At 47.6% G+C, this 23,512-nt stretch overlaps 1 protein-coding gene and 1 long non-coding RNA gene across 6 annotated transcripts in view; one reads left to right on the top strand and one right to left on the bottom strand.

Moving 5' to 3' along the window:
• NT5C3A (5'-nucleotidase, cytosolic IIIA) overlaps positions 1-23,512 on the bottom strand; it is a 198,295-nt gene that overhangs the window by 137,158 nt on the left and 37,625 nt on the right. The window lies entirely within an intron of this gene.
• The window catches only part of LOC115084648, a 64,091-nt gene that overhangs the window by 33,727 nt on the left and 6,852 nt on the right, over positions 1-23,512 (top strand). The window contains exon 3 of the long non-coding RNA XR_003854621.1: positions 15,252-15,360. This is a non-coding gene — a long non-coding RNA (uncharacterized LOC115084648). The remainder of the gene's footprint in view (positions 1-15,251; positions 15,361-23,512) is intronic.

Below are 23,512 nucleotides of genomic sequence, written 5' to 3'. Positions count from 1 at the left end.
TTTAGGCAATTTCAACGAAATTCATCCTGGATGATGCACATCCCTATTGCTTTCTCTTGCAAAAAGGAATATTAATACCATATTAAGGAACTACACAGGGAGATTATATGTTTGCAAGAAAGGGTGTCCTAGAACAGGGGTGGCCAAATCTGGTCTTCAAACAGGTAAGGTTTTTAGCATTTCCACAATGAATATATATGAGACAGATTTGCATAAAGTGGCTCTCGAGGACCGGAGTTAGCCACTCCTGTACTAGAGGTTGCAAAAACAGTCTATGATTCAGTATAAGTCCTGGAACTTGAGTTCAAGGCTCCCTTGCCACTTAAAACTCTTCCCTTTTGGCACTTTGAAAAAAAAGTTGCACATGCCTTCAAATGGCATTTTAAACACAGCATTTCTAGAACAGGGCTTCCCAAACTGTAGGTCAAGACTCCAAATTGCATCACAAAACCTGCAGCTGGAGTCATAAGTGCCTCAAACAGCAGTGCTCTTCAGGCATCAGCAGCGGCAGCTTTAATGTGGAAATCAGCATAGGGTCTTTGAGCCAGTACACACTCACAGTGTTCCTAGTCTCACATGAGTTTCAGTGGTAGAAGAAGTCCTGAGCGAGAAGGGATCAGGGCCATTGCAGGGCATGTGAGTATGCACAGGCACAGAGGCTCCACGTTAACTCATTTCTAATGGCTAGTGGTTAGAGCAGTGGACTATAACCCAGGGAAACCCGGGTTCAAATCCCACTGTCATTCCTTGTGACCTTGGGCAATTCACTTTACCCTCTTTTGCCTCAGGTACAAAATTAGATTGAAATACCTACAGTACCTGTGAAAGAGCGGAACATAAAAATATAAATAAAAAAATAAAATAATGCTGCTGCTTGCAGATTACTGTTGGGCTTGGGACCAGCCATGAGGATAAGAGAGCGTTCAGTGTGCACAGAATGGAGGAAATTGCCAATGCTCCCCTCTCCTCATTCACCAGTGAACCTACCTGAGAAAAATGTTGCCCCTGTCACCAGCCTATCTTATCTTTTCATTAGTTGTCATCTACTAAAGAAAAATGTTGCTGTTGATCCTAGCCAAGGGGATTTTTGGAGAAGCTTTCTGAATGGAGGGATCAGATGAATGAGGGATTGGTTGTGGATGATGAGACAGGGAATGACGGAAAATTGGGGGATGTAAGACGAGCAGGGGGGATATGAAAGTATAGTTGAAAAGGAAAAAGGAAGGCTTGGAGGTGAGAGAAAAGGAATGGGAGGTGAGAGAGGGGATGGATTTATGTATTTATTTATTTATTTAGAGATTTTTATATACCGCTGTACGTATAGATATACCTCACCTCGGTTTACAGTAAACATTAATTTTAGCAACAGGCTTTACATTAAACAGTTTATACAATAAGTAAACAGTAAATAAATATAAATTAGTAACAGATTTTACAAAGATCAGGATGACAAAGGATCAGTTAGGGTTATAAGACTGGCTTGGTGGTGAATTGTGGGAATGTAAGATGGGATCTGATGGAGGGGAGGAGGTTAAGAGAGAGGATCAACTGGAAAGGGTGGATGTGGTGAGAGGACAAGAATGGAGTGTTTGTTGGAGTGGGATATAGCCCTACTAATTTATATTGGTCGTACTCTTGGGTCATGTGAATTGTTGAGCACTAAAACTGAGTCTAGATAATTGAGTCCCATAAGCTCCCAATGAAGACAGTAAGATGCAACACCAAGGACAACTATTTGAATTGATACAAATAAGACTTTGTCATAGGCAAAGTACATTACAGGAATTTCATAAATCGCAATGCAGTTTGCATTTTGTCTGGTCAACACTACCAATCGCCCCTCACCTCAAAATAAACATTCTGTGAAATACTACCTTTTTCAATACCTTCAGTTAGATAAAAAATGCAGTTTTGTTGAAATTAGCTGTCCTATATAAGTAAAACAGGAAAAAGAAGAGGCAAGATATAAAAAGGACTATATTAAAGTACTACCTAAGTAAATAAACCTATCAAAGTATACTGGATTTACAATATATTTTTCTGCACACTCTCTCTCTCTCTTTCCACTATTCTGCAAAACTGAGATCTTTATCCTGCAACAGTGTGCCTATCATGTCTGATTTTAGTGTTAAAAAAAAAAATCACTGCACAGTGAAAGCTATACAGGAAGCTCAAAAAGTTAAGTTGCTTATCTAACAACAGTTACTCTCCAAAAAATAAATCTTTTCTGCCCATGAATGGTAGTTCTGTGCTGCTGTGGCCTTTCAGTGCTCCACAATTCTGTTATTTCATCCTTTTTTAATGTAAGGCCCTGAAGCCAATAGTGACCCCCTTCCAAGCCTAACTCTCCCAAGATACACTCTTCCCTACCTTTTCCAGAGACTTGCTGCTGATGCTCCTCCACAACAACTACTCTGTTTTCTCCCAGCACTGCATGGCTCTGAGCCAGAGCCATGCAGTGCTGGGCTCTGGCTCAGGGCCATGCAGGGGTTCAGGCACTGCATGGCTCAAACTCGTAGTAATAAGGTGCCAGAAGAAAATACAACAATTGTTGCACAGGCAGCACCAGTTGTAAACCTCTGGAGAAGGTGGGCGGGGATGGGGAAGAGGAAGGTTAAATTAGGGGGAGAACTTGCTTGGAGGAGATGAGGACAGGATGGTGGAGTCTAAATGGTGGGAGAGGTGGGTGGAGTTGAGACTAGCTATGATGCAGCTGGGGAAGAGCATATATTGGTGGAAGAGAGCATGTGGGGTATAGGATAAAGGAGTTGGGGGGTGGGGGAAAGAGAGTGCTTGAGGGGAATGTGTGTTGGGGAAGAAGAGCTAAGGCAGTATATGTGTGGGCAGATGGGCTGGGAGAGAAAAACAGAGAGCATGGGAGAACAGATTTTGCTTTAGTGACACGAGTTGCTGTGAGTGCGCCTGAGCAGCCGGGCTGACGGCAGCATTGCAGGGAGATACCCCCAAGGCCAGACACATCACTGAAGGGGGACCCCCTCCTTTGCCCACAGTGTCGGCAGCTTTGTCTGGCAGCTATCTTGGATCTCACATTGAAGTTTATTTGCCAAAGTGGCTCTCACTTGAATAATAGTGAAGAAAACAGTACTACTTAGCTCTGACTGGAGAAGAGAACTCTTTCTAAAGGGGAGGGACTTAACAAAAGACATAATTAGTAATTTTCTGTGTTTATTTTGTATAGCCTGAGGATTTTCTGTTTCAGGATTTGCTGTTTATTGTTTTAAACATGCTATAAATAAAACATTAAAAAAAGGGAGATAGGTGGGCTTGTGTGTCAGTGAATTGCTTTTTTTCAGAGAACATACATTTCATCTCTTTCAGAGAACATACATTACATCTCTTTTTCTGAAGACATGCAGCTTACCTGTGACACACGTGAGACTCCTTAGCTAAGTGTTGTCATCAATAAAAAAAAAAAAAAGAACAAAAAACAACTGCCACCAAAGAGTAGAAGTATTTTTGTAAGGAAAAGCCTTTTATCAATTTTTTTTTTAAATTTTTTGAAGTAAGCCTCAAATAAACCTGATAACTAGAGACTATACTGCAATGTGGTTCTCTTCTATATGCTCATATTAAGTGCTAATAGCACTTAAGTGAACTTTAAAAGAGTTGATTTTTAGGCCAGATTCTGAGCAATGTAGAAAGCAATCAAAACAATTTTTTACGTGGTACAAGAAAAAGAGGTTTAGGGCTTTGCCCTCTCGCCAGATGACAAATCTCCATCTAAAACTATGAGACCTCCTGGTGGATTTCTTTCTAATTGCTAGAAGGATTTCAGACATGTAACTGGTGAAATCAAAACACCATATTGCAGGCCCCTCAACATTAAGGGGGTAATTTTCAAAAGAATTTACACGCTTAAAACTGGGTTTATGCATTACATGGGTTTTTGAAAATTGCTACTTTTATGTGTGCAAACCCTTTTGAAAATTAATTGTAAGGGGCAGAGACTGGGTGGAGAAGAGGAACAATCTTTCCTATTTCTGCATAAACAAAGTTGGCAAAGTTCCCATCTTCATTGGTTTCCTCAGAGAAATTCCCAAAGGAGTGGAGACCAAATTTTTTTATAAGGAGCATGAGGATCAAGTAAACCCTCTGTGTATAGGGAAATACATACATTACCTGAATGTAACCTACTTTGAAATGCCTGCAAAGTGGAATATAAATCAAATAAATAAATGTTTCCATGATTTCTGAGTTTTATCAAGGTTTCCCTCATCAGCGGTATGGAAGGATACATGTATGGAAGATCTGTCCCTTAACGAAGGGAGAAAGCATTTATAACAAGCCTGCACTTTGATCTTCAGCTAGAGAAGACTGGTACCTTCCTGTTTATGGGAGATCCTGTTTGCTCCACTTGCTAACATTCTGTATTCAAGAACCACTCATGAGGATCCACGTGCTAACATTCTGTATTCAAGAACCACTCATGAGGATCCACGTGCTAACATTCTGTATTCAAGAACCACTCATGAGGATCCACGTGCTAACATTCTGTATTCAAGAACCACTCATGAGGATCCACGTGCTAACATTCTGTATTCAAGTGTTCTTTTCCTGCCAATAATGAGGCTCTTAGGTTCATCCTGTGAGCTGGCTCAGTTTCATACTGACACAGAAGGACGGAAAATGTATCTCCGTGCATGTTCGGGTAAAACATTACCACTTGATTATCTGTTTGGATTAGGGCAATTTTTTTTTTAACTGCCTGTTTTCTGAATATCATTATACAGTGCTAAGAATTACTTGTAGTTCCAGCAGGCTGATGTACAGCCTCATCTCCTGGATAGACAAAGGACCCTAAATAAAACATCCTTGTAAGTGAGCATCTCAGCCTCAAAGGGAAGGATCTGTGGTTAGAACAATTTGGTGAGAAGAAATGTGACAGGGTAAACCCAAAGTCAATTTGGAAAGGGAGCAGTAACTAGCTAGAAATGTCTGAAATCTTTTGTAGCACAGATACTTTCATGAAGATCCTCAATGCTTTGATACACTAAGGGGCAGATTTTTAAAAAATACGCGAGCGCGTACTTTTGTTCGCGCACCAAGCGCGAACAAAAGTACGCTGGATCGCGCGTATCTTATAAAATCCGGGGTCGGCGTGCACAAGGGGGTGCACATTTGTGCAACCTGCGCGCGCCGAGCCCAGCACAAGCTGCATGTTCCCTCCGAGGCCGCTCCGATTTCGAAGCGGCCTCGGAGAGAACTTTTCTTCGCCCTCCCCCCACCTTCCCCTCCCCTCCCCTACCTAACCCACCCCCCCGGCCCTATCTAAACTCCCCCCTTACCTTTGAAAGCAGGCGTAACTTTGCGCGCGTCGCCGGCAGCCCCCTCCGTCCTCCGGTCCCGGGGGCTGGTCCGGAGGCCTCGACCACGCCCCCGGGCCAGCGCCACGCCCCCGAAACGCCGCGTCGTTTCGGGAACGCCCCGGACACGCCCCCTCCCTCCTCTTTTCGAAAGCCCCGGGACTTACGCGCGTCCCGGGGCTTTAGGTGCGCCGTCGCGCGAGGGCCATGCGCGCGTAAATCCAGAAGGATTTACGCGCGCGTGCCTTTTAAAATCCGCCCCTAAGATTTTACCATCCATTGAGTTTGACCCATGTAGCAATATGCCATGGGGGTTATTGTGAACTGTGGAAACCATAAGGCAAAACATTCTCTATATATTAGCCAAGCCGATGTTTGCTGACTGACTTACTCCTTCCAACGAGGCCACTATATTGGCCCTGTTGGTGGGGAGATAAGTCATAGTTTAAATTGTTTCTAGCAAAGTGCCTATAAACTTCATTTGTGATTTTAGGCTCAGACTGGATTTGGAGTAGTTTATGATGAATCCATTGACTGATAACCAAATAGTACTCAGTGTGGATTGTTTTGCTCCTGCCTGACATATAGTTCATGACTAGACAATCATTCAAGCTGGGAAACATAGATCAACCCAGCTTGTGCAGAAATGCTGTGATGATTTACAATACCAAAGTTAGACAAAGGGGCAGTACATCGTACTGGGGGTAGAACTCCTCTACTAGAATGCGAGATACTTCCTGTGTCTAGAATGTATGTAAATTGTATTTATTTAATAAATGTATAACCTGCATGCATACAGATATGTTTTAGGCGGTTCACAGTAATGAAACATACATTATTCATAAAAGCAAAGAGGAAATGAAAACAAATCATTTTCCCTTTCCCTCTATCCCTTCTCCTGGCATTATCACCTTCTCTCTCCCTCCCTATCTTCTGCCCCACCATCATCATCATGCCTTTTCTTCTCACCCTCCCCTTGAACTTATCACCTTCCCTCTCCCCTCCATTCTTCTCCTCCACCCCAGGCATCATCATCTCCTTCCCTCTCCCTCCACCCCCTCATTACTTTCACCTCTCCCACCACTTCTTTCTGCCCCCTTGCACCATCATTGAAGTCTCTCATACCTCCTGATATCATCACCATCTCTCTCCACCTCCTCACCACTGGTATCATCATAACCACTTTCCCTTTCCTTCTACCTCTCTCCTTCTCTATCCCACTCCCTAGCACTATCATCACCTTCCCTCTTCTTCACCGCCTGATGAGTATGCCTGAACAGAAAACCAACATGGAGAACGGTATCCTCCCCAGAATCCTCTGCTCTCTTTGCCTATGTGACCTCTAAGGGACTTGCTGAGAATGACTTGCAGAATTTCCAGAACAGGCAGTTAAGCTAAGGTGAGGCCTAATCATAGGGTCAAACAAAGCAGAAACCAACGGCAGGAACTTAACAAAGGAGAAACCAACGGCGGGAGCTTCAGGCATATTTTCACAACAAAAGGCATTCTTTCTCAGGGGTTTCTATAAACACAGCCATAGATGTGTTAATTACCTTGACCAGCAAGATTCTAACAGAACAAAAGACTATCCAAAGAATGTTGGTAAATGGGCCCCACCTGGGAAAACTAATCAGGGCAGTTCAGGAATAGTCACATCATGCGGTTGACATGACAACCTATGTAAATGATTCTTTGGGCAGTCACACAATGCTAGAATCTTCTACAATATTGAATGTTATCTATAAAAGAAGGATCACTTCCTGTATATGATGAGATGCTGATAGTCAGTTTGTCAGAGACATGGCATCAGCATCTCCCAAGAATACTTATATTGTTCAATAAAAAATTATGCTTTCAATAAAAATCTAAGTGTTCTTGTATCCCTGGACATAAGCATCAATAAAAAAATAGCATGGTGCTTAATACCCCAGACATCATCATCATCTACCAACCTCATCCCCCCAACCACATGCTGGAGAGGATGTACCCCAGGAAGGGCAGGTTCTCTTGTTCAAAGAGACGTTTCTCCAACTTGGCAAACAGATGGTTTTCGCATAATGTTGGAGTTCCTATTTTATCTGGGTCCTGTGAGCAGTCAGTGAGCAGGATAAGATGGGAATATCCTCAATGTATACCACCACATAAGAGTATAAGAGGTCTCAGAAAATATCGTTCACCATTTTTTGGAAGACTTCTGGGGCAATGCACAATCCAAAGGGCATGACTAAATATTCATAGTGTCCATCTTCCTTGTATTAAAAGCGGTTTTTCACTCTTCCCCATGTTTGATTCGGATAAGGCTGTATGTGCCCCAGAGATCCACCTTGGTGAAAACTCATGCTCCCTGTAGTCTATCAAACAGCTTGGAAATTAATGGCAAGGGGTAGCAATCCTTTTTGGAGATAGTGTTCAAGCCACTGTAGTCAAAACAAGGTCATAGTGTTCTGTTCTTTTTTTTGCTATGAAGCTCAACCCTGTGCCAGCAGGTGAGGAAAATAGGCAAATAAGACCTCTGGCAAGATTTTCTTGCATATAGTTGCTCAAAGTCTTGGTATCTGGTCCCGAGAGTGGATACACCCTACCTTGCCAAGGATCCTTGCTCTGGAGCAGCTCAATCCTGCAGTCATAGGAGCAATGAGGAGGCAATATCTCAGCCTGCTGTTTGGAGAACATATTCTACATACTGGGGCATTAGCCCTGTCCATGACCAGATCTGGAACTCTCTCTCACACAGGAGGTATGATCTCATACCCTGCTTTTTGTTAATACATCATAACGCTACCTAGTTGTTGGCTTGGATCAGGACAACTTTGTTGGGCAGCTGATCTTTGAAAGCTCGTAGCATGTACCTGATGGCCCCAAGCTCCAGGAAGCTGATTTGACAACAGCTTTCCTGAGGAGACCAGAGATCTGTGAGCTGAACCCATCTACATGAGCTCCCCAGCCCAGTATGAACGCATCCGTGGTTAGGACAATTTGGGTAGGAGATTCCCATTTCAGATTTGAAAGTAACCACCACCAGGATAACGAATCTCGGAGAGGCAGGGTGACTCAGATGCAATCCTGGTGGTTCTGCGTGGCCAGGCATCGCTGCAACCGCAGGGTCCATTAGGCTCTGTGCACATGTAATCATGCCAAGGAAGTGACATGGACGGTTGTGGCCATATATATCAAAAGCCTCAACATGGGCCAGGATGACACCTGCTGAATCTCTGCCATGATGGTAGTCAAAGTGATGACCATTTTACGATGCAGGAAGGCCTTAGCCTTAGTTATGTTTAGCAGGGCTCCTATGAAGTCCAACAGGTTCTGGGTCGAGATGGGACTTCGGTTAGTTGACGACGAACTCTAGCGACTCCAACATCCAGATGGTCAAGGGCATAGATCTGACAGCCCGTGCCTGAGATGTGCTCTTGACCAGCCAATCATCCAGATAAGGGAAATCATGCAACCCCAGTCTGCAGAGGTGCTCTGCCACCACTGCCAGGCATTTTGTAAAGACTTGTGAGGCTGACGCTAGTCCAAACGGCAACACCTGGTACTGGAAGTGCTGTTTTCCCATCACAAATTGGAGACACTTCCGGTGACTGGGGAACATCTCGATGTAAGTGTATGCGTTCTTTAGATTGAGGGAGCATAGCCAGTCCTCTTTTTGCAAAAGGGAGATTAAGATGCCCAGGGAAACAATCTTGAACTTTTCTTTTTTGACAAATTTGTTCAAGCCCCTTAGGTCTAGGATGGGATGGAGTCCTTCTGTTTTCTTTGGAATCAGGAAGTACCTGGAGTAAAATCCCTGCCTTCTTTGCCTTGGTGGGACAGGCTCAGCCGCTCTAACCGTCAAGAGGGAGGAGAGCTCCCTTAGAAATACCTCCTGATAGGGTACTGGCCCCCAAAACAGGCAAGGAGGGCAATATGGCAGGACACTCAAAAGGTTCAACTGGTACCCTTGACAGATAATGGAAACAACCCACTGGGCCACTGGTTTGCGAAGAACGACAGCTTGCCCCCGACTGGAAGGTACAACATTCCGGGTATGAGAGACTGGTCTACACTCCCTATATCCCCAATCAAAATCCCATCCCAGGAATTGACTAAGGTACCAGCTAGGGCTGCAGGAACCCTGATGCTGTTGACAGGAGCAAGGAAACAGAGGACAGTACCTTCCTTTGATGAAAGAAAGACTTCCTCTGCCCCAATCTCGCCGACCTCCTACAGGAGGAGGGCAGGTCTGGAGTGCTGGTGGAGAGTTGTTGGAGGGTTTCATGGTGGTCTCGGAGCTAGGCCACCGCGTCCCTCACTCTATCTCCTAAGGGATTCTCTCCAGTACACGGCACGTCAGTGAGTCATTCCTGTACCTCCGATTGGAGATCCGAGGTCTGCAGCCGTGCCATTCTGCAGGCACTGACTCCTGCTACAGCGACCCTCAATGCCATCTCAAAAACAATGTAGGTCGCTCGGACCTTGTGTTTTCCGCATTCCAGGCCTTTATGGACCAGCGACATGAGGGTGTCCTGTTGCTGCTGAGGCAGCTGCTCTGTTACCTCCTGCGTCTGCTTCCAGATGTCCTGCGAGTACTGGTTCAAATAGAGCTGAGAGGAAATTATGCGGGCAATGAGCATGGTCCCCTGAAACACCTTTTTCCTAAGAGTATCCATCGCTCTGTGGTCCTTCCCTGGGGGCACCAAGGAATGGGGCAGAGAATGCTTGACTCTCTTGAGAGTGGATTTGTCCTCCACTGACTGGTGGGGCAGCTGATGCTTATCAAATCCAGCAGCCTTCAGGACAAGGTAGACACCCGTCAGTCTTCTTGTTTATGGGAGGCACTGGGAGGGGGTGTCCCCATATCCTCAGCAGCATCTCCTTAAGGATATTATGTATCAGGACTGCCACAATCTCCATAGGAGGCTCCACGAACTGGAGGATCTCAAGCATTTTGTGCCTGGCATTCTCCATTAGTAACTGAAATGGGATGGTATCCACCATCACCCTCACAAACCCTGCAAAGATTAAGTCCTCAGGTGGAGACTTCCTTTGCTCTTCTAGAGAAGAGTCTGATGGGAAACCTTTAGAGCTCTCAGAGGAGGAATCCGTGGTGTCATCCCCCCAGGGGTCATAGGGACCCTCAACCTCACTGTAAGCAACAGGGGAAGGGGCCCTAGGTGCTCAGCCTTTCTGCGGGCACTAGCAGAGCTGGATGGGGGCGGGGGGGGGGGGGGGGGAGGCTACAGACCTCGGTGTCTCTGTCAACCTGAGCAGAGCTTTCTCTTCCAAAGAACCAGCAACGACCACCGTATTGGTAGTGGGAGACTAAGGTGCCCAACTGGGCACTGATGCCATCCAGGGAACAGATGCCATAGGTTGGTAACGCAACAATGAGCACATTAAGCTTCTCCAGAAGTGGGTCCAGGACGGGTGGTGCCGGTTCTGGTACAATCGGTATCACAGGACTGATGCCCTGCATCGCCCGTTCCAGCTCCTCCTCGAATGTTGCCAATGCCTACGCCAACTGGGAGGAAAGTTGGGTGGCCAGATTCTCTTCAGACCCGTGAGGTGGATTGGTGACTGGCATCTGGCCTGGTGGAGACCGTCGCAGACCCCTGACACCAATGGAGAACTGGTGCTCCTCACCGCAGGGTCGCTTTGGGGGCATCACAGCATGTGCTGGTACATCCCCGAGCCTGGCACCGTGCATCGTTGGGGACTGATGCCGATGCTTCTTCGGCTTCCCTCAGTGCTTGGCCTGGTCCTTCCCCGGTGCAGAGACCAATGACAAGGAACCCGATGTCCTCACCCTGGAGGATAGTGACAGTGGTTGGTCTCTGTGCCCCTATCTGCTGATGGCACCAATAGTCCTGCTGATGTTGATGACACAGTGTCCATTGGTGCAGTTCTGAAGTCCATCGATGCTGATGCCAATGGCTTGGTCTTCCTTGACCCAAAGAGTTGCTCCATCTTGTCAACACGAAGATAATGTCCCTTTGGGGTTATCTGTGCACATAAGCAGCAACCCTGGATGTCATGCAATGCCCCCAGGCAGAGGACATGACTCATGGGGGTCCATAATAGACATAGTACTCGGGCACAAAAGGCATTGCCAGAAACCAGACATGGTCATGACTGGATGAAATAAAAGGGACACGAAATTTAAAACTATGGAGGTGGGCACCAATGCCCCACTGCTGCGGAGAATCAACTGCGAAAGGAAACTTACCAATAGAGACGAAAACCATGACTAGGAACGCTATCGGGGATGGACTGAAAGGGACCCGGCATCAAACAAAAAAAAAAAAAACTGCAAAAAAAAGCAAAAGAGAAAGTTTTCCAAAATAGGCTGAAAAGACCAAGATTAGAGCTCACCAACTGCGATGCCTCAGCTCCGCGAAAAGAGAGCCTGGAGAGGAACCCCGCATGGTCATGTTGTATAGGACATGCTGGGCATGCTCAGTGTGCCAAGTCAAAGTGCTAGGAACTCTAATGTAAGTTTTCCATGTCAGGGCTCCATCTGATGTCATCCATGTGTGAGGATTACTATTCTGTTTGTCCTCAGAGATATAGGATGGTCCCCAGCAGGTCATTTGAGGTGGTTGTCTCAGGGAAAGTGTAGGCATCTGGTAGTGTTTCACCAGAGCTTGATCTATAAAGTTTTCCCCAACACCAGAGTAGAGAAATGCTTGGGAGGAGAACTGGGTCTTATCTTGAGTAACTGCTACAGGAACCAGGAGTTGGCAAACAGAGGAAATCCGACCAAGATTATCTCCCCAGTTAACCCTAGGCATGGGAGTTTCCCAGTCTCTCTGGACAGTGAGCTACTAAATGTACAGCCCAGCACAGTATAGCATGTTTTCTCTTGAACAGTCCAACATGTTTTTTCTTGAATCATCAGCTGGCTGTGGCTTAACTGCATTCCTGAGGCTTGGGTTCTGGAGGCCAAGTCACAGGTAAAGAAAGAGGTCTCTGAAAATGGGGCACCAAAGGAATGGTACATTTCGCCTTATACTCCTGAGACCGTCAGAGTGATGAGGTTTTCCAAAGAAGTAGGGCGTTCCCAAGCTGAGAGATCAATCTTAATGTGGCTGTCTAGGCCTTGTAGAAAGATGGCCATTAGACTGTCCTCACCCCAGTTTAATTTTGAGGTGAGTATCCTGAATTCAGTGGCTTATTCTAAGAGGGTCCAGGAGCCCTGGTGGATCTGTAGCAAGTTGGAGGCTTTTGTAGTGCCCCTTCCTGGCTCACCAAAGACAAGGCAGAACCCACGGAGAAAGCTTCATAATTCTTGCATTATGGGATCCTCCTGTTCCCGGGAGGGGGGGGGGGGGGGTGTGTCCAAGCCTACACAGTACCACCCCAGAGAAAAGATATATGTGATTTTCGTCCGGTCATCCGGGCACATTGCAGCCTATAGCTGGAAGTGGATCCAGCATTGTTTTATGAAGCCACAACATTGTTTCGGGTTCCACATGAAACAAGGTGGTGGTGGAAGCTGAAGTAAACCGCTGGCTGTGTTGAATAGCACCTGGAGAGGTGGAGTCATAGGTCTTGGTGCAACTTCCTGCCTCAGAGCATCCACAGTGAGAGCTAGTTTCTCCAGGGCTGTGGTGACCTGATTGAGTACTTGTTGCTGCTCCTGTAGGCACTGTGCCAAGCCCAGTATTGCTTGGAGAAAATCCTGAGCTGCCAGATTCATGGCCTCAGCAAACTGGTAAGAGTTGTGGACCCTTGTGTTGGAGTGAGGTGAATGCCACCTACTGGGAAGGCCCAGTAAGCTCTCACTGCCAATGGGTGGAAGACAATACAGAGACTTAACTGGAGTTTCACCTATACCAGCTTCTTTCCCTGCGGGTTGAGCCTTTGGGTTCTGGGGGCTGGCGGGTCTTAGGCAAGTGTCTTTGGTGAGGGTGAAGAGAGGTTCTAGTCAGGCTGTGATAAGGGCAGGCAGCAGACAAGGATGGTCGGGTCAGAGGCTATGGTCAAGGCAGGCGGCAGACTAGGATAGTCAGGTGTGATGGACTGGTATTCATGATAGTCCCTGCACAATTAATGCACTGGTAGACACGATCTAGCTAACTGTCAAAGCAAAGAAAAGTTAAGATAATGCTAAAGCTGACTATTAGTCCCAAATTTCCAGTATTCAGCAGCTCACTGAAGCATGAGTTGGAGTGGGCGGGGCCAGTGGTTCAGCAGGTTTCCCAAAATTGGTGGCCAGGTGCTATAAATGAGCGAGTTCTCTGACATGAAGGCATCCTGGTTTCAGTTCCAGGAGAGAGCCAGAGTTCCAGTGCCAGCAGCAGCGTTGCTGTAGAACACATGGAGGGAGAAGCAGAGCCAGATGGGGAGCTATCTGAAGACAGAACCTTCATACAAAGTTAAGTTAGGGCTCCCTGCTTTTCTCTCTCTCAAAAAGACTGAAAAGGGAATAAGATATAGGTGGGGGATATTTTAATGCTTCTCTGTGTTATGTATTTTGATTTGGGAATGTTAAAAGCTGTAATAATCTAGGAAACAGATTTGCTTTGAAGCTATTAGAGTTCATTTAAAGTTACTAAATTCACTATTGAGTGTTGAGAGCCAAAATCTGCCCTGCTTGAATTTGGCTGCAGTAGTAGAGTTCTTGTAAACTTTAGGTTCAGGAAAGGTGATTCCTTGTTTAGAAGCTGTACTGAGAAACTGCTTGAGCGTTTGGCTGCAATAATTCAGTCTTTGTAAACTTTAAGCTTTGGGAAAAGTGATTCCTTGTTTACAAAATGTGCTGGGAAGCTGCTTGAAAAGGTTGGCTGCAGTAATTAATTCCTGGCAAATTTTAAAGCAGCTGGTGGAAGTTCTTTCTCGAAAGTGGTAGGCCAGCCTAAGCCTCACTAGTATTTGCACTTCTAAAAGTTGCAGATATTTGCACTGGTTATGTAGCCAGTTTAAAATGCAGTAAACTAAAAGTCTCTGGGGCAGTTAAAACTGGGAGGAATTAAGCCCTGGAAGTTAAGCCAAGAACCTTTATAAGAATGTGTTTTTAGTTGGCAGAAACTTAAGATCGGGGGCAAGACTGACACCAGTCAGATAGCCCTATCATGGGTGGATTGTAAGGTGAAATACTGGGAGCAGGGCTCTCTAGGGAAAAGGCTATATTATAGGCACTGGTTTAAAGATGGGAAAGAAGTAATTAGGACTAAAGCCAAAATGGTGTTTTGTTATACATTTGTTATTGTTTTAAACCCCTGGAAACTTATTTTCTGAAATTATAAAATCTTGTATTAAACTATGGCTTGGTTGTCACATTGGTTTTTCTCTCTCTTCTACATGAAAGAGACTATCTCAGACTTATCTAAGGGCTTAGGTGTTTGGAGTGGGAAGCTTTGTAAGGGCCATGGTGAAACTGAGGCAATAGGTCAAGCCCCACTCTACAACACTCCCTCTAATGGCAGTCTCCAGCCAAGTAAATTTTAACTACAGCCCCTGTGTTTTAGAAGCAGGCAGAAACAGCGCCACCCACTGACCAAGAGGGAGCTCCCATCGCTATAACACCACATCAGTCACAGGCTATAGTCAATACCGTGGGTCAGTCCAAAGAGAACAAGGCAAGGCTGGAGCTGTGGAAGGCAGGGTAAAGCTGAAGACAAAGAGGCAAGGCACTGAAGCAGCAACTCACACTACCTGGATGATAGTCAACTCGTTGCAGAGGCAGTGAGGGAGAGGAAGAGAAAGCCCTTTATAGGGCTAGGTGTGCGATGTCATCTGAGGGCGCCACAGGCCTTTTCCCACCACGGATCCTTTAAATGTATCCGAGTTCAGTGTGTTTGCACCTAGGGGTGCGTCAGAAGGCTGTTGAAGTGGTGGTGTCCTGCCGTGCTACAGGGAGACTGGCGTTGGAGTGAGTGAGCAGGCTTACAAGGCAGCCTGTGAGCCAGCAAACTTAAAAGACTTTTGTTCTTCCCACAGGTTTTTCAAAGATTCTATCCATCTGTATTCATGTATGGTCACATGTCCCACTTTTGAAACTACAGTGAACTACCTGTCTTCAGAAACCATGGGATACTAACAATATACAGTAAGTCAAGGAAAGTGATTGTTGTCAGAGGTTTTTTTTGGTTTTTTTTAAAAGAACATAATTAAAATGATATAAAAAAAAAAGTCTAGAACCAAACTTGTAAGAGAAGCTGAAAAACACTTTTTTGGGGGGGGGGGGGGGGAATGCTCAAATATGCCTTTCTTCCCTATAAAAGAAAATTATTCCTTACCTGCTAATTTTCGTTCCTGTAGTACTTAGGATCAGTCCAGACCGTGGGTTATGTTCCCCGTCCAGCAGATGGAGTCAGAGCAAACTTCGGAGGGTGCTGGCATATAAGCAGGTGCACCCTCCAGGGATCCTCAGTATCGAGAATATCAGAGCCAAGAGAGAACACTTGACAGAAAAGTAGGATGGATCAAGCACCAATCAAATTGTAACCACATTAACAAATAACCAATGCAACTTGCAAGGAGAACTGTGAAAGAACTAGGCAACAACAACAACCTCAGAATGTAGGAGAGTGAGAGACAGGAGATAAAACGTACACGAGCAGGCGTCTGACCAGCACTTAGCAACCCCGGGTGGGCGTCTGGACTGATCCTAAGTACTACAGGAACGAAAATTAGCAGGTAAGGAATAATTTTCTTTTCCCTGTACGTACTAGGATCAGTCCAGACCGTGGGATGTACCAAAGCTTCCCTAAACCGGGTGGGTCCCTGAAGACCCTGCTCGGAGAACTCTGTCCCCAAAGGAACCCGAATCACCTACCGGTAGTTGCAATCGGTAATGCTTCGAGAAGGTGTGCAGCGACTTCCATGTCGCTGAGCGACAGATTTCCTGAATTGGAACCTGTTGAGACTCCGCCCGGGACGTGGCCAGGGCACGCAACGAATGAGCCCGGACTCCCGCCGGGGGAGCCTTCCCGGCGCCTATGTAGGCAGAGGATACCGCTTCCTTGAGCCACCTTGCGATAGTCGTCTTAGACGCTTGCCGTCCCTTCTTGTTACCGGACCAGAGCACAAAGAGATGGTCGGACGCCCGGAACTCATTGGTCACTTCCAGGTAGTGCAGTAGAGAGCGCTTCACGTCGAGACGCCGGAGAGCCTGGGGCGCATCCGACGGGAAGGCCGGCAGCTCCACCCACTGGTTCAAGTGGAAGGAAGACACCACCTTAGGCAGGAACGAAGGGACTGTTCGAATGGAAACTCCCGAGTCCGTGAAGCGTAGAAACGGTTCCCGGCACGAGAGCGCCTGAAGCTCGGAGATGCGCCTCGCTGAGGCTATGGCAACCAGGAACACCGTTTTAAGTGTGACGTCCTTGAGGGAGGCCTGTCGCAGTGGTTCGTAGGGAGCCTTTCCAAGGATCCTGAGAACCAGGTTGAGATTCCAGGAGGGATAGGGGTGCCGCACTGGCGGCCACAGGTGCTTGACTCCCTTGAGGAAACGCGAGACGTCCGGATGAGACGAAGGATCTGGATGTCCCGTGGTACGAGCCAGGGCGGCTAGAGCCGAGACTTGCACACGCAGGGAGTTATAGGAGAGACCCTTCTCCAAGCCCTCCTGGAGGAAGGCCAGGACCTGACGTAGCGAAGCTGCGGTCGCGGGAACTCCATGTCCAGCACACCAGACCTCAAACACCTTCCAGACCCGCACATAGGCTACTGAAGTGGAGGTCTTACGTGCCTTGAGAAGAGTGTCTACCACGGTGACTGCGTATCCCTTGCGCAGGAGACTCTGCCTTTCAAAAGCCAAGCCGCGAGACAAAAGTGTTCCGCCTGGTCCGAAAATACCGGACCCTGATGGAGTAGCCGCGGGAGGTGTGATAATCGCAGAGGTCCGTCCACTACCAGGTTGAGTAGATCCGCAAACCACGGGCGCCGCGGCCATTCTGGAGCCACCAGGATGACCTGCCCTGGATAATCTTCTATCCTCCGCACCACCTTGCCCACCAGAGGCCACGGGGGGAAGACGTATAACCGAAGATGAGGGGGCCAGGGTAGCACCAGGGCGTCCACTCCTTCCGCCCCGTGGTCTCTTCTCCGACTGAAGAACCGCGGGGCCTTTGCGTTGCCAGACGTTGCCATGAGGTCCATGGCGGGTGTTCCCCAGCGCCGAGTGATGATCGACATTGCCTCGTCGGAGAGAACCCATTCCCCGGGGTCCAGCGTCTGACGACTCAGGAAGTCCGCCTGAATATTGTCCACGCCTGCGATGTGGGAGGCCGCCAGGCGGTCGAGGAACCGCTCCGCCCAGGCCATGAGGCGGGCCGCTTCGATGGCCACCCCCGGGCTCTTGGTGCCTCCCTGTCGGTTGATGTAGGCGACCGTGGTCGCATTGTCCGAGAGAACTCGGACCCCCCGTTGCCGGACGAGGGGCAGGAATTGAATGAGCGCCAAACGGACTGCTCTGGTCTCCAGGCGGTTGATCGGCCAGGACGCCTGTTTCTGTGTCCACTGCCCCTGGGCCGAGCTTCGGAGACACACGGCCCCCCAGCTGGTCAAACTGGCATCGGTAGTGACCACAATCCACTCCGGCGACTCCAGAGGACAACCTTGTGCCAGGTTCCTGGGGTCTAGCCACCACCGAAGGCTGAGTCTGGCTGCCGGTGGAAGAGGTAGTATCGCCTGATAGTCCTGTGAGACCAGTTTCCACCGCGAGAGTAGCGCCATCTGTAGGGGCCTCAGGTGTGCAAAGGCCCAAGGTACCAGGTTGATTGCGAAGGCCATCGATCCCAGGATCTGCAGGTAATCCCTCGCTGTTGGAACTGGGAGAGAGGCAAAGTGGAGAATTTGCTCCCTCAGTGACTGGGCCTTGTCCGGCCGCAAGAAGACCTTGCCCTGAGCCGTGTCGAAGCGCGCTCCGAGGAAGTCCAGCTGCCGAGACGGAAGGAAACTGCTCTTGCCGAAGTTGACTACCCAGCCGAGAGACTGTAGGAAATCGACCACCCTGTCGACCGCCTTCTGCCCCTGGGAGAAGGTCTTTGCTCGGATGAGCCAATCGTCCAGGTAAGGGTGTACTAAAATCCCCTCTCTCCGGAGCGCGGCCGCCACGACCACCATGATCTTGGTGAACGTCCTGGGTGCCGTCGCCAACCCGAAGGGGAGGGCCTGGAACTGAAAGTGTTGCCCCAGTATCTTGAAGCGGAGGAACCTGTGATGGGCCGAGCATATCGGAATGTGTAAGTAGGCCTCCGTCAGATCCAGGGAGGCCAGGAACTCCCCCTGATGAACTGCCGCGATGACCGAGCGGAGGGTTTCCATGCGGAACCGGGGTATCCGGAGGACCTTGTTGACTTCCTTGAGGTCCAAAATGGGACAAAAGGATCCATCCTTCTTGGGCACCACGAAGTAGATGGAATAATGACCCGAGCCCACCTCTCCGGCGGGGACGGGTGAGATGGCCCCCAGGGCTAAGAGCCGATCCAGCGTGCTTTGTACTCCCAGGCGCTTGTGACTTGACCCGCAGGGTGAGAAGACAAATCTTTCTTTGGGGAGATGCCGCAAATCCAAAGCGTAACCGTGCCTTAGAATATCCAGGACCCGGGGGGGCGCGCTGACGTCATCGCCGGGAATGGTCGCCTGAAGCGAGAGCTCCCTGCGGCGTTTTTTGCTTAAAGCCTTTTTTATATGATCTTTTAAGATCTCCGAACGAATAACACCTAGGCACCCAGCCTGATAAGGAAGAGATGGCATCGAAACGTAGAAACCTTGATTTAACGCAATTCTCCTATGCCAAATCAGCTGATAATGTCGCGGACATGCTGGCGGAGCAGGCCGTGAGTGAGACCTCGGGGCTCGATTGTGAGCATGCGGCGCCTGTGTCCTTTGCCGAACTTACCACCCGGACGGAGCTTAGAGAATGGTTCATAGACCTCAGGCGCGATCTTAAGCAGCATAAACAAGATTTGTTAACATCTATCTCCGAGGTAAGAGAAGAGCTGGCTGCGGTGGGACACAGAGTGGATGAATTAGATATTCGTGTTGAACAGCATGAGGAGGATCTGCATAAAATGGCGGGCGACTCGAAGCAGACTCAGGCCACTATTAACATCTTACATGAAAAGGTCGAGGACCTTGAAAATAGGTCCCGCCGCAATAATATCCGCATCAGGGGTGTCCCTGAACTCCCTGAGTATGCGAACTGCGTAGAAGTGGTGACTCGAATCTTTCGCAGTATCCTGCAATCGGAAGCCGGGGGAGAAGGAGAATCGGCGGAGAACGCTGAGATCTTTCATATTGAACGGGCGCACAGGGTACAAGGGCCCCGTAACACTGAAAAACCCAGAGACATTTTAACATGCCTTCAGACTTTCCAGGAAAAATCTCTCCTTTATACGGCCGCCAGGAAACAAAAAGAGTGGATTTGGGAAACTCATAAATTGAATATTTTCAATGATTTGGCAGCCTCTACTATGCGAAAACGCTTTGACCTGCGACCGGCTACTATGGTACTCCAGGAAAATAACATTCGATACCGCTGGACTTTTCCTTTCAGCTTACTGTTCACGGTTGATGGGGTCACTCATCGGGTCAAAGACATGGCGGAGGCAGCTGAAGCCTTTCGTAAAACTAAATTTTCGCTACCACCTTCTGCCATTCCTAACCTGACTCGCACAGGGAAATTGTCTAGTACTCCTAGGTGGCAAAGGGCTGGTGACTCTCGGCGATTGGAACGCCAGAGAGGGCCCTCAGGCTCTTCGTTACAATCATCGGTGCGCTGACCAGAAACTGCGCTAATCCACATTGATTACTTTTTTTTCTGCAACGCCTGATCATCTGTAGCTGGGTGTCAAATGGACTCCACTGTTCTACAGCAAGGCTTTACTTCATTTTTACTTTTTGTTTGTTACTATACGCCGCTAGGTGGGCGGCCTTACCGTAGGTGACTACGACCCCTGATCTGGGAGGTATCCGAATGGCGGATACATATGTTTTGGGTTTGGGATGGGAAGAAATATCGTTCATATATGAGCCACTACAGAAAGAACACCGACTCAGCAGAGATATGCTTTCTCTAGCAATGCTTGATTTCTTCTTTTTCTTTTTATGTTTGGGGGCTAAACAGGAGAACCTACCGGATGACTCATGGCTTTAAAATTTTGGTCACTAAACGTCAAAGGCCTAAATTCCCCTGCAAAGCGTCAACTGTTAGCTCGAGATTTATTACACCATCAGGTTGATATTGCCCTTATCCAGGAAACTCACCTCCGAAAACGGCATGAACATCTTTTGCGCCTGCAGAACTATTCGACTCTATTTCTGGCAGCTAGTACCAAGAACTCCAAGTATGCTGGAGTGGGCATTCTGATTGCTAACACGGTGACTTTTACTGTGAAGGACTCCTTGGCTGATCCCCTGGGCCGTTTCCAGTTTCTTAAAATACTCTGTGATCACAAGACTTTAACCATTGTCAATATTTATGCGCCTAATGCAGGCCAAGACCATTTCTTACATGATGTCCAGGAGAAATTGTTGGCTTTTGTTGAAGGACCAATCATATGGGGAGGTGACTATAATCTAGTGCGCAATCCGAGGCTGGATACATCTAATCGGCAAACTGCAGGAGGTTGGAAAGCCTCTTCTCAGCTGTCTCTCCTGATGAACACCTGGAGTTTAGTTGACATATGGAGACAGCGACATCCTACCGAACGTACCTACACCTTTTACTCAAACCCCCATAATATGTATTCTCGCTTGGACTATTTTCTCATTGACAAACACTTACAAAATTTGGTGGTTGACACTGACATAGGCGCAATCACGTGGTCTGACCACGCACCGGTGTGGACAATACTGGACCTTACTGATTCCGACCCTGGTATACGTTTTTGGCGGCTTAGAGATGAGCTTCTGAAATCAAAGGAACACCTTCCTTCCATGCAGGCAGCCTTGCAAGAATACTTTGAAATCAACAGGGGGTCGGTACCCAACGCCGGCTCCGTATGGGAATGCTCCAAACTGGTCATTAGGGGCAGACTTATCGGACTTGCTGCAGCGTTAAAAAAGCAGCGAGATAAGAGGCGGTCTGAATTGCTCCAGGTTATCTCCTCGCTATCGCGTCAACATGCTGGCTCTCTCGCTTCGGTACTTTTGAAACGAATCCAGGCCGCCCGATCGGAACTGCACATCCTAGATTCTACGCAGATTGCGCATGATCTGGATCGCCTCAAGCAGAGACACTTCGAGGGCAACAATAAAGCAGGACGACTATTAGCGAGGAAACTCAAGCAACGTCAGCTCTTAAATACTATCGCAAAAATCCAGGATGGACATGGCAAGCTTCACACCTCCAGCAATGATATCCGACGGTGTTTTACGGACTTTTATTCCAAGCTATATAGTAAGGCCAGTCATATTACACAAGAGGACATCCAAAATTATCTGTTACCCATTACATTGACGGCTTTGACGGATGACCAGCGGGCTTTCTTGGATGAGCCGATCACCGCGATTGAACTTCAAACTGCTATTAAGGATCTGAAAAGCGGGAAATCACCGGGACTTGATGGTTTCACGGGACTGTTTTATAAACAATGCCAAGCACAGATCATGGAACCCCTGGTGGACTATTACAACAGCCTATCCGATGACGTCCATCTTCCACCTCATTCCAACGTTGCGGGAATTACAGTTATTGCCAAACCAGGCCGAGACCCAACTCAGTGTGGGTCCTACCGACCCATATCTTTACTGAACATTGATCTTAAATTGTTTGCTAAGGTCTTGGCAAATCGCTTAAATGTTATCCTTGGACAGTTAGTCCATAAGGATCAGGTGGGGTTCATACCTCAAAGAATGGCAGCCGATAATGTTCGTAAAGTGATTGATATATTGTGGTGGGCTAAACAAGAGCAAACGCCTCTTGTCCTACTAGCGGTAGATGCCGAAAAGGCGTTTGATCTTGTCCATTGGGACTTTCTGTTTGCTACTTTAACTAAAATGGGCTTTGGTGAGCGCTTTTTGGGATGGATAAAATGTTTATATCGTAATCCAGGGGCTAGGATAAAGGTGAATGGTCGGTATGGTGATCTTTTCCTAGTGCAGAGAGGGACTAGGCAGGGGTGCCCTCTTTCGCCTCTCCTCTTTGCGCTTTTCCTAGAGCCTTTTACCACCCGGATTCGAGCATCTAACCAGGTTGAAGGGGTGACTGTTGGAAACAGTGATTTGAAAATGTCGTTGTTTGCCGACGACATTCTCTTGACACTCACCAACCCTCTGGTCTCTTTAAGGGGCGTTACAGATGAGATTGCTTCCTTCAGCGCAGTCTCCGGGTTTAAAATCAATCTGGACAAGACCGAATTACTGAATGTGTCGGCAGACCCCGCTGTTATATTGACAATAAAACAGACATATCCGTTCAAGGTAGTACATAATTCCCTTAAGTACCTTGGCGTCCAGATTGGTCCTGACCTTCAACAATTATTTCAATTGAATTATAAACCACTGGTGGATAGAGTAAAAAAGGATATTCAGAAATGGGATAGGGATTTTTTTTCTTGGGTGGGAAGAGTAGCAATAGTTAAGATGAATATTTTACCTAAATTCTTATACCTCTTTAACACGCTACCTATATTTATTAGTAGTGCTATACTACGGTCCTGGCAAAAGATCTTATTTGATTTCATCTGGAGGAGACGACCCCCTAGGGTGGCCCGGCGGATCTTGCAACAACCATGGATACGGGGAGGATTGGGGGTTCCCAATATAGAGTACTACTATGTGGCTGCGCAGCTTGCTGCTATCCCTGATACTCATAGAAGGTGCTATATCAAGCAATGGGTTAAATTTGAGGAATCCCTATTAGGGGGATGCCCTCTTAAAATACTTTTCTGGCAACCTCGCGATACATGGCCTCCTATACGGGCAGTGCCTATCTCCTTGGGCACCACTCTTAAACTGTGGAATAAATGGAAGGGACGCCTTGTTGGCGACAGGTCGTATTTCTATTCGACTCGCCTTTATAATAACTCCCTCTTTCCTGCGGGACAGGACAATAACTCATTTCAAAATTGGCACCGTCAGGGGATTATTAAGATGGGGGATCTGCTTAGCGGTGGCATACTTATGACATGGGCGGATTTGCAAGCTAGATATCATATACCTAGACAGGATTTTTTGGCCGGTAGCCAACTGCTTCACTTTTTACGGACACCTCTTATCACTAAGGATTTGGCGCGAGGAAACACCCTTTT

This window comes from Rhinatrema bivittatum, chromosome 2 (assembly GCF_901001135.1).
Source record: "Rhinatrema bivittatum chromosome 2, aRhiBiv1.1, whole genome shotgun sequence".
Taxonomy (NCBI): Eukaryota; Metazoa; Chordata; class Amphibia; order Gymnophiona; family Rhinatrematidae; genus Rhinatrema; species Rhinatrema bivittatum.
Note: the sequence above shows the minus strand (reverse complement) of the source record. Positions and strands in the feature narration are given on the sequence as shown.